This window comes from Microcaecilia unicolor, chromosome 3 (assembly GCF_901765095.1).
Source record: "Microcaecilia unicolor chromosome 3, aMicUni1.1, whole genome shotgun sequence".
Classification (NCBI taxonomy): Eukaryota; Metazoa; Chordata; class Amphibia; order Gymnophiona; family Siphonopidae; genus Microcaecilia; species Microcaecilia unicolor.
The window spans coordinates 225157270-225170552 of NC_044033.1; the positions used below are offsets into that span (position 1 = coordinate 225157270).

General features: G+C 46.0%; 1 protein-coding gene across 1 annotated transcript in view; it reads right to left on the bottom strand.

Moving 5' to 3' along the window:
* Positions 1-13283, bottom strand: part of LOC115466343 (butyrophilin subfamily 1 member A1-like) — a 494943-nt gene that overhangs the window by 42921 nt on the left and 438739 nt on the right. The window lies entirely within an intron of this gene.

Sequence of the window (13283 nt, forward strand, 5' to 3'; positions counted from 1 at the left end):
GGCACATGATACAGTATACAACTTGGGAGCTATTACAGTTAGTGTTGTGTTTTAATATGAAATCCTTATTACAGTGAGGTATAGCTATCTTCCCAGTATTTAAAGAGTAACGGCAATACACACATCTTCCACACGGGGAATGTTTGCCTTGCTCCTCTCTCTTTCTTGATCTTTTTAATAATTCTCCCACATTAGCTTGTCGCCTATAAGCTATTTTCGGGCGTTCCCTGAACTCTGGGTGTATTGACAGAACATGCCAATGTTTGTATATAATACTGCTGATTATAGGTGCTTTCTGAGAAAACGGAATGACACATGCCAGCACTTTTGAAGGAGATTTTGATTTTAATTTTGGTAACATTAACCAGGGGCGGTGAGCATATAGTGCTCTCTTATAAGCATTTTTAAGAATCTTCATAGGGTAACCTCGAGTTCTAAATCTTTCTATCATTTCTCCCGCTTGTATTTTGAATTCTGAGGTGGTAGAACATAACCGTCTTAAACGCAATAGTTGGCCCACCGGTATCCAATCCTGTACAATTTCTAGAAAAGTTTATACCAAATATTTTGGGTCTCCAATTCGCCAAGGATTTTGAGCTGGAATGTGCTCACAGATTGCCATCGCAGCGAGGCCTATCCGCGGCCTATCATCATGCATGTACTGTGTCACCCTCAAGCTTCGGAAATTTTACATTGTGCCTGTGTTCGAGCCCCAGTAAAATATGAAGGCCAAGAACTACAATTCTTTCCGGATTTATGCAAGGCAACGGTTCAGGCACGGAAACAGTTATTGGCTTACCAGCCAAAACTGAAAGAGATGAATGCAAGATATGGCATGTTATACCCTGCCAAGCTGAGGGTAACCTATAACAATGTTACCAAAGATTTTACTTCCGCTGACGCCCTGGCTTCATATCTGGATGAAATAGTTCCAAGTAAAATAGATGCAAATTGAGCTTAAACTTTAATTATGGCTGTTCTTTATTACTCTTCAGTAGTACATTTATGTGAGCCTCCTTAACAACTACTCAGGTTTATTTTTCTTCCTTATTATCTTCTCCATCTTGCTCTTACTTTTTACAAGGGCTGTCTTAGTTTGACTAATGTGTTTTTCTTTAAATTGTATATGACTTAATATAAGTACTAGATTCTTATTATATTAGTAATGATAATCCTAACGCCATTTTTGGCTTCCTGTAATCCTCTGAGTCAGTGAAGGAATGCTGGCCATCTGGGTATCCATATCCCACGGTTTGGACATATTGAGGGGCATTTTTGAACGGGGCCGGCCATCTCTAAGGGCGGCCATCTCCAAGGACGGCGCCATGAAGGGTCGGAGAAAACCGTATTATCGAACAAGATGGCCAGCCATCTTTCTTTTCGATAATACGGTTGGGGCCGGCCAAATCTCAACATTTAGGTCGACATTAGAGATCGTCGACCTAAATGTTGAGATCGCTGGACTTAGAAATGGGCAACTTCGGTTTTCGCCGATAATGGAAACCGAGGCTGGCCATCTCAAAAACGGTGAAATTCAAGGTATTTGGTCGTGGGAGGGGCCAGGATTCGTAGTGCATTGGTCCCCCTGACATGCCAGGACACCAACCGGGCACACTAGGGGGCACTGCAGTGGACTTTCTAAATTGTTCCCAAGTCCATAGCTCCCTTTCCTTGGTGAATTTATATGCACCAAACACTGATTGCCCTGAATTCTTCCATACTATTGCTGATATCATTTCCACTGCAGGAGATAAATCTTACATAATAGGTGGTGATTTTAATCTCATCCTGAATCCTGATATGGACAGGAAATCCCTGTTTCCATACAAGAAAACCAAAGCTTGGTTCATTTTGACAGAAATGATGCAACAGCTTAAACTATGTGATGTTTGGCGCCTACTGCATGAAAAAGATCGTGATTACACATTTTATTTTTCACTACATAATTGATACTCTCACATTGATTATTTCTTGGTTTCTGAGGTATTGTTAAGTAAAGTTTCAGATACTAATATAGACCCTATAAATTTATCTCATCATGCGCATATTTCTTTACAGCTCATTGATCTTTCTTCTAAGGCACATGCAAAATCTTGGCGCTGTAATGCTGGCTTACTTGCACACCCTGAATTTATAGAAGAAATAGAGACATTACTGAATATTTTCAATTTAACACTTTGGAAGATACTAGTTGGATAACTAGATGGGTTGCATTGAAAGCTTATATACGGGGCTCAATCATACGTTATTCAGCCAAACAAAAAAAAGAAACAATCACAAGAAATTAGTGATTTGGAAAAAGCTATATCATGTTTAGAAAAAAAAAAACATCAGTACACCCCTTCTGATCTAGATACTTTGGAAAAATTACGAATGGCAAGATATAAATATAACTTAATTCTAGCTGCTAAGGCTAATAATGAGACATTCATGAAATCAGCCCAATATTATGCCAAGAATGGCCATTTGTTAGCTAGTTATCTAAAATCAAGAGCTGAAAAGAATGATATTTCAGCTATTAAAGATGATAATAATATTCTAATCACAGATCAACAAAACATATTAAAGACTTTTCAACACTTTTATGCCTCATTATATAAGTCAGAATCTAATCTAGATGATAATGATCTGACATTTTTACAGGACTTGGATCATAATACTCTTGATGATAATGATAATTCAGTACTGATGGTTACCATAACTGAACAAGATGTAGTTACGGCCATAAAATCTATGGCAAAAAAAAGGCCGCAGGACCAGATGGTCTAACACTGGAATTTTACTTAGCTTTTCAAGACACACTTAGCCCAGAGGCGTAGCTAGGTTTTGTTGTCTGGGGGAGCAGACTTTTGTAAAATAGGCGCCAGAAGTTAGCAGGCCATAGCATCCCACAGCAGAGGTGTAACTAGACATTCTTGGAAAAGACAAGGCACTGCTAACCTGCCCCAAGCCTAGGGGATACTGGTGGCTGCTTTGGAGTCTCATTTAGATTAGCACATCTTCCAAGGGGAATGTGCCTAGGCTCTGACTCTCCTATAAAGGTAACAACCAAACAGAAACGTCTCTGACCTTTTACACTGTACTGCCATTAATACAAACATAGATTGAACAAATATTTTTTAACTTGCAGCCTATATTAGCATGGCAAGATACTGGCATTTGTGTGCTGTGAAGTGGAATTTCATACAATATGAAGCATTTAGAAAAAGGCTGAGGTGGATTTAGTGACAGTGCTGATACAGTACTGAATCTGAATGCACAGAAATACAGGTTAATAAATACAAAGCAAATATACTGATACCTTTTTACTGAAGTAACTTACGACACTTTCGTCAACTTACAAGTTTTGTATTATGCCTCTTGAAACAGAGAGAAAAACTGGTTGAATAAACAAAGTTGAACTCAAATAAATGCAGAAAACCCAGCATAAAGTACCAATTATGAGCTCAATATTCAAAGGATTTATGCTCTTACTGAGAGTTATGCCCATCTCTGGATATTTCGATTGCCTTGCTCCCCCCTCCCATTTTTCCTTTTGCCTAGTTTTCTTTTCTCCAATCTATCCTTGGTACAATTGTGATAGAATGCATGGATATCCTTTCCCTCAGTAACAGCAACACAAAATCCCTCCACTGCCAGATACTGTGAAACATCATAAAAATCTGCAAATATGCTACTCAAACTATATAGCAAACAGAATCTATAGATAGCAGACCTGCAACATTATTATTGGAAGGTAATGAAGAAGCAGAAATAGGGACCAGTAACGGATTTTGAGAACCTAACTCTCAAGATTGCTTGTCTTCCCAGCTTGCAGGCACTGATGGTTGTAAAGGAAACACAAGCTTGCTTTCTATACCAAATTTTTTTTTGTGACACTTCTCCCACCTCTTGGGGACACACCAATATGTCCTGACACACTGGTTGAGAACCACTGATCTAGGCAAACAAATGGTAGGCATAACTTTCAAGCTCATTAATTAAGATGAATTTTCAGCTGAAAAGTTATACTCCTAAGTATGACTGAAAATAAGGTACAAATTTAACAGCCTGACTTAGGAGCATGGCCCTAACATAGTAGATGGCAGCAGATAAAGACTTGTACAGTCCATCCAGTCTGATCAATCAGATAAACTCATAGCATAACGGTATAAGGGAGCATTTCTTGGTGGGTCATATTTGGTCTCCTTGGATAGATGAAGTACTGTTAAGATTCAATACTAGGTTTTATTCTATCCTATGCCTATAACTTTATTTAATCTCACTTATATTTTCAAACATGCTGGCTTGTGCAGCACATGGATGTACACAGAGGAAGTATTGGTTTCATCGGTTAGAGTACTAATTTGTTCTACATTTTAAATCATTGTGTCATTTGGAGGGGCTGGCTGCAGGGACCCCCACCCCCCCCCCCCCCCCCCCCCCCGTATTCGTGCAAAGATGCTTTCACCTAGTAAAGGGCCACCAAAACAGACATGAAAGGAGGAGTTTAATTTTACTTCCATTTAGTTTCAGTATATTCCATCTTTATGACACCAGACTTCCCAGAGGCAGATTACTGCAACAGTTAAGATGAACAGTTAAGATCAAGAACCAGGATATTCTCACTGAAATTTTGCCATCTGTATTGTATAGAACAGCATATAATATTTTTTAAGCTGTCTTAGTGATGTTCAATTTTTATTTCATGATATTTATATCTAGATATGGGAAGCTTTCAAATAAATTAAAAAGTTGTCAAATAAGTTAAAAAGAAAAAAAATTGTTTTCCACCTTTTTTTTTTTTTGATTTATTTGTAATTTTAATGAATTTTACAAGATACACTTGTACAGAAAAGGAGTATTATCATACCATACAAGAAAATATTTTATAAAGAAAATCTATTAAATGATAAGGTAAAATTATGTATAATCATACCTGATAATTTTCTTTCCATTAATCATAGCTGATCAATCCATAGACTGGTGGGTTGTGTCCATCTACCAGCAGGTGGAGATAGAGAGCAAACTTTTGCCTCCCTATATGTGGTCATGTGCTGCCGGAAACTCCTCAGTATGTCGATATCAAAGCTCCATCCGCAGGACTCAGCACTTAGAGAATTACACCCACGAAGGGACACTCTGCCCAGCTCACCACCGCCGAAACGGGGGAGGGGAATTAACCCAGCTCATCCCCACACAAGTGGGGGAGGGGAATCCGTCCAGTTCATCCCCGCGGAGCGGGGGAGGGACACCACACCCGCCGATGCGGGGGGATCTGGCTTATCCTGCAACCGCAACCGCGGGAGGAGCTGACTGACCCTAACACCGCCGAAGCGGGAGGGGTACAAAACTGCCCTACAGCCGCACGAAGCGGGAGGGAGTGCCGGCAGAATTTTAAGTCTCAATCCAGCCCCGTAAAACGGAGGGGAGAGGAATGCAGCAGCTCACTGTAACACAAACTCGTCTTAACTCTTGAAGAATCCAAGTGAAAAAACTTGAACACGAAGTCTTTCTGAAGTAACTGAAGACTAAACTTGAACCTGAAATGCAACCAGAATAAAAACAATACAGATATCTGGGAGGGGCTATGGATTGATCAGCTATGATTAATGGAAAGAAAATTATCAGGTATGATTATACATAATTTTACCTTCCATATCATCAAGCTGATCAATCCATAGACTGGTGGGATGTACCGAAGCAGTACTCACCCAGGGCGGGACATAGAAATCCCTGACCGCAACACTGAAGCTCCAAACCGGGCCTCCGCCCGAGCAGCCACAGTCAAGCGGTAATGCTTGGAGAATGTATGGGCCGAAGCCCAAGTTGCCGCCTTGCATATCTCTTCCAAGGAGACGGAACCGGCCTCTGCCATCGAGGCCGCCTGAGCTCTTGTGGAGTGAGCCTTCAGCTGGATAGGCGGCACCTTCCCCGTGGCCACATAAGCCGCTGCAATGGCTTCCTTGACCCATCTTGCCACTGTAGGCTTAGCAGCCTGCAGACCCTTACGAGGACCTGCAAACAGGACAAACAGATGATCCGATTTCCGGAAATCATTGGTCACTTCCAAGTATCTGATGATGACTCGTCTCACATCCAGAAATTTAAGAGCAGAGTACTCCTCTGGGTAGTCCTCCCTACGAAAGGAAGGGAGACAGAGCTGCTGATTCACATGGAAGCGAGAAATAATCTTGGGCAGAAAGGAAGGCACTGTGCGAATAGACACTCCTGCCTCAGTGAACTGCAGAAAAGGCTCTCGACATGAGAGCGCCTGGAGCTCGGACACCCTTCTGGCTGAAGTGATAGCCACCAAAAAGACTGCTTTCAACGTCAGGTCTTTCAGAGATGCCCTCGACAAGGGTTCAAACGGCGGCTTCTGCAATGCTCTTAGCACCAGGTTGAGATTCCACGCAGGCACCACTGAGTGCAGAGGAGGGCGCAGGTGATTAACTCCCTTGAGAAAGCGCACCACATCTGGCTGCGAAGCCAGGGAAGCACCCTTCAGGCGGCCCCTGAAGCAAGCCAGAGCCGCTACCTGGACTTTAAGGGAACTGAGCGACAGGCCTTTCTCCAGACCTTCTTGTAGGAACGCCAACACTGAAGAAATTGGAGCAGTGAAGGGCGAAAGTGAGCCTGCTTCACACCACGCTGCAAAGATACGCCAAACCCTGGCGTAAGCAGTAGAAGTAGAGCGCTTCCTCGCTCTTAGCATAGTGGCGATAACCTTGTCTGAGAAGCCCTTCTTCCTCAGACGCTGCCGCTCAATAGCCAGGCCGTAAGACCAAAGGGAGAGGGATCCTCCATCACCACGGGACCCTGATGTAACAGGCCCTGCTCCATTGGCAGCCGCAGAGGATCGTCGACTGAGAGCCTGATCAAGTCCGCATACCAGGGACGTCTGGGCCAATCCGGACCCACCAGGATTACCCTGCCGGGATGCTTTGCCACCCGGTCTAGCACCCTGCCCAACATGGGCCAGGGCGGGAACACATAGAGGAGCTCTTGTGTCGGCCACTGTTGGAGAAGAGCATCTACTCCCAGGGATCGAGGGTCCCGTCCTCTGCTGAAAAAGCGCGGCACTTGGCAATTGGCCGATGACGCCATCAGATCTAGGCTCGGCTGGCCCCAGCGGTTCGTGATGTCCAAGAACGCCCGAGCCGATAGCTGCCACTCTCCGGGCTCCAAGGTATGGCGACTGAGAAAGTCCGCCTTGACATTCATGACTCCGGCAATGTGGGCCGCTGAAAGCTGCTCCAGGTTCGCTTCCGCCCACTGGCAAAGATTCATAGCCTCCTTGGCTAGGGGGGCGCTCTTGGTACCTCCCTGGCGGTTGACATAGGCCACAGCCGTGGCATTGTCCGACAGGACCCGTACAGGCTTCAACACCAGCACCGGGATGAACTCCAAAAGCGCCAACCGAATGGCTCTGAGTTCCAGGAGGTTGATAGACCACTTTGCTTCTGCAGGAGACCAGAGCCCCTGCGCTGTCCTTCCCAAGCAGTGGGCTCCCCAGCCCGACAACGAGGCGTCCGTCGTGACGACAATCCACTCTGGGGTCACCAGAGGCATTCCCGCAGACAACTTGTCTGTCTGCATCCACCAGCTCAGCGCCTTGCGCACTGCTGGATCCAAGGGAAGGCGCACAGCATAATCCTCCGACATCGGAGTCCAGCGCTGCAGCAGGGAGTGTTGTAGTGGTCTCATATGAGCCCTGGCCCAGGGCACTACTTCCATCGTGGCCGTCATAGAGCCCAACAGCTGCACATAGTCCCAAGCCCGAAGAGGAGAGGCTACTAGGAACTGGTCCACCTGAGCCTGAAGTTTGACAATCCGATTGTCTGGCAGGAACACTCTGCCCACTTGGGTGTCGAATCGAACTCCCAGATACTCCAGGGACTGAGTCGGGCGCAGCTGGCTCTTCTCCCAGTTGATGATCCATCCCAGGGAGCTCAAAAGAGCAACTACCCGGTCCACAGCTTTGCCGCACTCTGCATAAGAGGGGGCTCGGATCAACCAGTCGTCCAGATAAGGATGGACTTGTACTCCTTCCTTTCGCAGGAAGGCCGCTATGACCACCATTACTTTGGAAAAGGTCCGCGGAGCAGTAGCCAACCCGAACGGGAGGGCTCTGAACTGGAAGTGTCGGCCCAGGACTGCAAAACGCAGAAAGCGTTGATGAGGAGGCCAGATGGGAATATGCAAGTATGCTTCCTTGATGTCCAAGGATGCCAGGTACTCCCCTGCCTTCACTGCCGCTATAACAGAGCGGAGAGTCTCCATGCGAAAGTGCCGCACTTTCAAGGCCCGATTGACCTCTTTGAGGTCGAGGATAGGCCGGACAGAACCTCCTTTCTTTGGTACCACAAAGTAAATGGAGTAACGCCCCTTGCCAAGCTGACTTTTTGGCACCGGAACGACCGCACCCAGGCGGATCAGATTGTCCAAAGTCTGCTGCACTGCCACAGCTTTGACCGGAGACTTGCAGGGAGAGAGTACAAACCCGTCTCTTAAGGGTCGGCAGAACTCTAGCTTGTAGCCGTCTCTGATGACTTCCAGCACCCAAGCGTCTGAAGTTATTGTGGTCCACTCGCCCAGAAACGAGGACAGCCGTCCTCCAATCTGCACTGGGGCGTGGACCAAGACCCCGTCATTGGGTACGAGACCCTGGGGGAGGACCGGAGGGAGCACCTCCGGGACGGCGGTCTCTGCGAAAGGAATGCTGCTTGGGGGAGAAATTCCTCTTAAAGGAAGAGGGGGCAGAAGAACCCGACCTGCCCGGGCGGTACCGACGGGCTTCCTGAAACCGTCCTCTGGAGGTACCGGGACGAGCACTAGCCCGAGCCCTGACCTCTGGTAACTTCTTGCCCTTAGACGTGCCGAGATCGGTCACGATTTTGTCCAGCTCGACCCCAAAGAGCAGCTTGCCCTTAAAAGGCAATCTAGCCAGGCAGGATTTAGAGGCGTGGTCAGCAGACCAATGTTTCAGCCAAAGCCACCGCCGCGCAGAGACTGTCTGAGCCATGCCTTTAGCTGAGGCTCTCAAGACATCATACAGCAAGTCTGCCAAATAGGCCAAGCCCGATTCCAGGGCCGGCCAATCAGCCCTCAAGGAATGATCCGAGGGGGAAGCCCGCTGCACCATAGTCAGGCACGCCCTGGCCACATAGGAGCCGCATAATGAGGCCTGCAAACTTAAAGCAGCCGCCTCAAAGGACGACCTTAAGGCCGCCTCCAATCTCCTGTCTTGGGCGTCCTTTAGGGCCGTGCCACCTTCCACCGGCAAAGCCGTTTTCTTAGTCACCGCAGTGATTAAAGAATCCACGGTAGGCCACAGATAGGCCTCACGTTCACTCACAGCCAAAGGATAGAGGCGGGACATAGCCCTAGCCACTTTGAGGCTCGCTTCTGGGAGGTCCCATTGAGCCGAAATTAAGGTGTGCATGGCATCATGCACGTGGAAGGTTCTAGGCGGGCGCTTCGTCCCCAGCATAATGGCAGAGCCAACAGGGGCTGAGGGAGAGACGTCCTCCGGAGAGGAAATCTTCAAAGTGTCCATGGCCTGTAACAACAGGTTGGGCAACTCCTCTGGGCGAAAAAGCCGCGCTGCAGAGGGGTCATCCGCTCCAGCCGAGCGGGGATCCGTCTCCTCCAAGGAATCCGCAAAGGACCGTTGGGAGATCTCAGACACGCTGCCCTCATCTACATCGGAGGAGACAAATTCCTCCAAGGCCTGGGAATCAACCCGAGGGCGTTTACCTCTGGGAACCTCAACCTCTTTACCAGACGAGGGAGCAGGGGCAGCGTTGTGCATGAGGAAGGCCTGATGCAGCAGCAAAACAAACTCGGGGGAGAAACCCCCCAGACTGTGCACTTCCGCAGCCTGGGCAACAGCCCTAGGCGCACCCTCAACCGGCGCTCGCAATAGCGGGGGAGAGACATGCTGCGCATCCAAAATGGCGTCTGGCGCGAAACTCCGCGAAGGAGCCGCGCGGGAAGAACGGCTCTTAACTTTAGCCGCTTCTGTTTTGCCGTCGCCTAAATTAAGGGCGTTCATGGCATTAATGTCTCCAACCTCAAGGGCGGCCCAAGAAGAAGCCGTCCGAGCCGCGTGGCCGGCCAAGATGGCGGAGGCGAGGAGCGGGGGATGGGCGTTTATGGCGGGAAAAACCGCCACGCCGGAGGAAGGACCGGGACATTCATCGGTCACGAAACTGTCACCCAACCAGGGCGAATCAGGCTTTAAGACCCCCGCATCCCCTATAGAAGCGCTCAAGCGACCCGGGGAGCGACCCTTTGCGCCCTCGCCCTCCGACGCCATATGCCACGAGGAGAAGAATCGGGGAACCCCCTGCCCGCTATAAAAAGGTAAAAATTACCTGCTGTCCGCTCCGAGTTGTAACGACCTGGTGTCCCAGTGAGTAGCTGCAATAGACGCTTAAATAAACGTTGAAATAAACGCCTTTAAGGACGTTCAAAATTTTTTTTTTTTTTTTAAACGGAGCCAGCGGGAGGGGGGAGAAAAGGAGGGACCTGGCACCACCAGGTTTGCACTTGCTCAAGAAGAGCCCTCAACCCCAGGCACTCAACAAAACCTAAAAATTAGGCTTGGAGGCCTAGCCAGAGCTGCTGCTGTGTGTGACCACCACCTGCTGAGATAGAGAACATACTGAGGAGTTTCCGGCAGCACATGACCACATATAGGGAGGCAAAAGTTTGCTCTCTATCTCCACCTGCTGGTAGATGGACACAACCCACCAGTCTATGGATTGATCAGCTTGATGATATGGAATTACTGCTAAAGTCCACAATTATAGGCAAGGCACAATTCAAAAATTGGTTAACATAGGAAAAAATGAGTAGAACATGTTCCCACTTATCCTATCACGGAGTAGATACTAATGGATGAAGCACAAGAGAGTTTACGGCTGGTTCTTGTCTGGAGTCCAGAAATTTTGCTAACTGATCACTCTCAAAGAAAACATATTTAATTGATTGAAATTTAACAACACATTTGCAAGGAAAATTAAGCCAGAAAATTCCCCCCTGTGACAATACACGATCACAAAGTTTCAAAAAAGACTGACGTCTTTTCTGAGTTTGTCTAGCAATATCAGGAAATACTTTGACTTTGCAATTCAGAAAGACTTCATGTCTATGTTTAAAGAAAGTTTTCAAGATCCAGTCCCGATCCGGCTGTAGAACAAAGTCTATAATTAATGTAGCAGGTTGTACTCCACATAGTTCATCTTCAATTGTTTGTGATAAATTCAAATTTAGCTCCTCAAATGGGGTTTCCATAGATGGTATTATGCGCTCACTTGGTTTCTTAACATAGGGAGCCAAATAATAAATCCTTGCTACAGGTGGAAACAATTGTTCAGTAATTTTTAATGTTTTCCACCTTTTAAGGCACTACTTATCCAACTGGAACAGCTTTAGACTTTTTACATATAGACAACAAATTTATTTTTAATAATCTTTTGCTATTGTTTTAGCATTTGCTATTGTTTTGGGTGAACTAAAGTCCATATAATGGACTAGATAGGAATAACCCATCTCCTGTTTTCCTCAACCTCCTTGTCCAACATCTCCCCTTGCTTCCCTGGCCCTCTCCCCTCTGGGTCTCCCTTGCTTCTCCCCCCCCCCCCCCCCCGAAATCTCACTCTTGCTTCCCTTGATGACCCCTCTTGTCTTGACTATCTTGCTCTGCCCCTCCCCCCAACCATACAGTATATTTTATTTCCAGCATGTCCCCTTTTTAAATTTATTTTAAGGACTGAAAAAAAGTGTGCGTGAGTGTGTGCCTCCCCCTTTCCTCCTCTTTTTTAATAGGCTGAAAAAAAGGCTGTGTCTGTGTGTGTCACTACTTAGTCCCCTACCACTCTCTCCCCTTTATTTTATTTTTGTAATTTATGGACTGGAAAAAAAAAGAAAAGAGAGAGAGTTTTTGTGTGTGTTGCTCTCTCCAGTCCACCCACTCCCCCTTTTTTATTTTATGGGCTGCAAAACAAGGCTGTGACTGTGTGTGTGCCTGTTTTCCTCAACCTCCTTGTCCAACATCTCCCCTTGCTTCCCTGGCCCTCTCCCATCCGGGTCTCCCTTGCTTCTCCCCCCCCCCCCCCTGAAATCTCACTCTTGCTTCCCTTGATGACCCCTCTTGTCTTGACCATCTTGCTCTGCCCCTTTCCCCAACCACACAGTATATTTTATTTCCAGCATGTCCAGAGGCGGTCGGTGGCCCAACTGTTTGGGGAGGCTAAAGGGGGCGGAGTTAGGGGTGGGGCCAGGGGTGGAGCTTAAATCCATAATTGTCTGATAACACACAGAAAAAATAAAAATAAAAATAAAAGTCACAATTAATACCTTTTATTAAATTTAGATATTAGATACATATGTCAAAGAATAAAGTGGTTGCTCAAAGCATATACTAACCATAATCGCTCAACTGCAAAACACTATGCACATCTTTGTGCAAAAACACACTCAAAACTTTACTGTACCAAAAATATTACACTGGGCAGAACCTAATACACCATTAGGGGCTTATAGCCCATTTAGGTATGTCTAAACAAAAGAGATCTGCATTAAAAAAATATTTATTTTTATTTTGACCTATAAAACCACTTGTCCCTGAAACATGCCTAAAAACAGAATAATCCAGTTGTGTATCTAAAATGCAAATTCCTACAAATGAGATGACATTAAAATGTGATTCCATGTGCCCCAATGAAAGTGAGTTTAATTCTACTTCCATTTAATTTCAATATACAGTATTCTATCATCTTTATAACACCAGCTTCCCAAGGCAGAGTACAACAACAGTTAAGATAAACTCAGATAAACTCTCAAGAAACAGAAACAGGATATATAAGCACAAACTACAGAGTTTATAACCGCTTTTTCTACCAGCTGCAATACCGTGCCTATTAACAGAAACAGCTTTAGCCTTGTTACGATCAACAATCAAGAACAACCTGGATGCAGCAGCTCAAAAGTTTGTTTGTTTTGTTTGGGCTGAAGGCAGTGAGGATGTCACGCTGGGAAAACACATTAACCAAATTGGCTTCCTTGTTTACTTACTGGGCTATCAATAGAAATCAAACAAAATAAAACATGGAAAAGAAAATAAGATGATACCTTTTTTATTGGACATAACTTAATACATTTCTTGATTAGCTTTCGAAGGTTGCCCTTCTTCATCAGATCGGAAATAAGCAAATGTGCTAGCTGACAGTGTATATAAGTGAAAACATTCAAGCATTACTATGACAGTCTGACAGGGTGGGAGGATGGGGGTGGGT